Source organism: Priapulus caudatus, unplaced genomic scaffold (genome assembly GCF_000485595.1).
Source record: "Priapulus caudatus unplaced genomic scaffold, Priapulus_caudatus-5.0.1 Scaffold146, whole genome shotgun sequence".
Classification (NCBI taxonomy): domain Eukaryota; kingdom Metazoa; phylum Priapulida; class Priapulimorpha; order Priapulimorphida; family Priapulidae; genus Priapulus; species Priapulus caudatus.
Genome location: NW_014577207.1, coordinates 414,532 through 417,126, shown reverse-complemented (window position 1 = coordinate 417,126; position 2,595 = coordinate 414,532). Strand labels below are relative to the sequence as shown.

General features: G+C 50.4%; 1 long non-coding RNA gene across 1 annotated transcript in view; it reads right to left on the bottom strand.

Annotated features, from left to right (window-relative positions):
- Positions 1–2,595, bottom strand: part of LOC106806193 — a 104,214-nt gene that overhangs the window by 44,304 nt on the left and 57,315 nt on the right. Inside the window, exon 2 of the long non-coding RNA XR_001393511.1 lies at positions 2,271–2,351. This is a non-coding gene — a long non-coding RNA (uncharacterized LOC106806193). The remainder of the gene's footprint in view (positions 1–2,270; positions 2,352–2,595) is intronic.

Below are 2,595 nucleotides of genomic sequence, written 5' to 3'. Positions count from 1 at the left end.
GTGTGTGTGTGTGTGTGTGTGTGTGTGTGTGTGTGTGTGTGTGTGTGTGTGTGTGCGCGCGCGTGCGTGGGTGTGTGTACGGGCGGGTGTGCGCGTCGCGCAGACAGCTATAGAGATGAGGAGATCCGTGTCCCGATGCTGATTAATCGCTCTGTCTCCGATCAACAACAGGAAACAATTACTGTCGCGCTGAGATATCGCCAGGGTCGCGCATATACGTAACATCGACCTTTGTGACGCATTTGCAGCGTCGCACTCTCTTACGCGGCACCCTCACACGTTCTCCCGTCAACGTCCACGCTACCCCAAACCTCGCGTTGTCAGAATTCACGATTCCGCGACGGCGCGCAGGCAGGAGGCGAGAAGACAGACAAGAAACTCCCGATGCTCGCAAAGACAGCAGTAGTGATAGTAATAGTCGTAAGTAGTACAGTTTCTTCTCATTTGGAACACAGTGAAATGCATATGTTTATCTCCAACTATCTATAAGCATCTTTTAACCTACATCCGCACACTTGACCGCATCATCATTGCAGTGCGTGTACATGAGTGTAGGCTGTGCATCTATCTATCTGTACATCATCTAACCTACATCTGCCGACATGGCAGCAGCATATGTTATTCGCATAGCAAGAGAGTCTAAGTGGGATGCGCCACCCTGCTGGAGCCTGCCCATATATATATATATACCTCCGCTAATCAGGTAGCAATGCTGCGCTGCCTCGCAAACTACCTGCCATGCCTTCGTACTTCCGCAGGGGCGGCAAATCACGCGCTGCTGGCATTACTCGTGTATATATCATGTCATCAACCTCTGCGGCAATGACGTGGCTCACTCGCCCGCATGCTGGTTAGCTAGCACTCGCACACATACAGACATACACAACCCGACTTATAACCGGAATCAGTATTGTTCCCAGGTGACTTGAACACGTGTCAAGACTATCGCACGTGTTAGTCGCAAATACTTGAACCCATTTATACTTGTCATGATCTACAGGACTCGAACCCAGTGATAAGTATACCAAGTTTGGTAGCGATAGGTCAATTAGGGACCGAGTTATAGAACGGAAGGGAAATATGATCAAGGTCAAGGTAAATGTCAAATGAAGGTCATAGTGACCTGGTTTTGGTACACTGCGCACCTTCTCCCCAAGATGTGTAAGTATATACCAAGTTTGGTAGCGCTAGGTCAATTACGGGCCGAGTTATAGAGCGGAAGAGAAATATGATAAAGGTCAAGGTAAATGTCAAATAAAAGTCATAGTGACCTAGTTTTGGTACGCTGCGCACCTTCTCTCCAAGATGTGTAAGTATATACCAAGTTTGGTAGCGCTAGGTCAATTAGGGGCCGAGTTATAGAGCAGAAAAAAAATATGATCAAAGTCAATGTAAAGGTCAAATAAAGGTCGCAGTGGCCTGGTTTTGGTACGCTGCGCACCTTCTCCCCAAGATGTGTAAGTATACCAAGTTTGGTCACGCTAGGTCAATTAGGGGTCGAGTTATAGAGCGGAAGGGAAAGTGTCTGCGGCGGACCGAGCGGCAGCGGCTGGACAGACATGAAACCATAGTATCCCCGCCGACTTCGTCGCGGGGGATACAATAACTGGTGCTAGATTCTGAACAGCTGAACGCATCGATTCTTAATCAAAGGTACTTCATCTATTCTTTCTATATTTTATATCAATAGAAGCACCGTTGGCGGCGTAGAACAAACGAGGGGTCGGGCAGATGTATCCACCACGAATCACATATTCGATAAGAGCGCAATAATGCTAAGTCGCCAAACTGTGTATGCAATAACTAAACGGCTCCCTTGTTACCTGCTGCCACCTCCACTGCGCACCTCCCCTGCTCCTCGCATATCCACACCCTCCCCCCGTCCCAGGTCCAATACCTCCCCACTCCTCATCCACGCCTCTACTCTGCTTCCCATCAGCTCCTATAAATATTTCGCCCCTTCCTCGCTCCAGCTTCATTCCTCCTCAACTTCTCATCCACTACACGCCTCTCCTACTTCCATCCTCCTCCTCCTCCTCCTCCTCCTCCTCCTCCCCCTTTCTCCACATATACGCGATCTTCTTCCTCTGCTCCACAGCTGCTTCCCACTGCTCCTCAGCTTCTTCCCTTTCTCTCCGTACCCCCACTCCGTCGTTCCTTGCCCATTCCTTGCTTCTCCCCCCGTTTCTCCGTTCTTCAACTTCGCTCTTTCCTTGCCCCTCCCTCGCTCCTCCCCCAGCCCCTCCCTCCACACCGAACACGATCCTTACCAGAGCCCACGCGGGCGTATCTTCATGTCTGACGTGAAGGTGAGCGCGGGCAGGTAACCACGGTGATCGCACATCACTCGTCTGCAAATTAGGGACAAAGCCGTAATTACCATCCACTCTCATTAAAACGTCGCGCATCCAGCACTGACACCCATACATCTACACGCGTCACCTACTCATTCTAACAATAACGCGAGATGATGATTAATCATCATGGTGGGGAAGGTAGGAGAGGTGGGTGGAGAAGGTAGGAGAGGTGGATGGGAAAAGTAGGAGAGGTGGGTGGGGAAGGTAGGAGAGGTGGGTGGGGAAGGTAGGAGAGGTG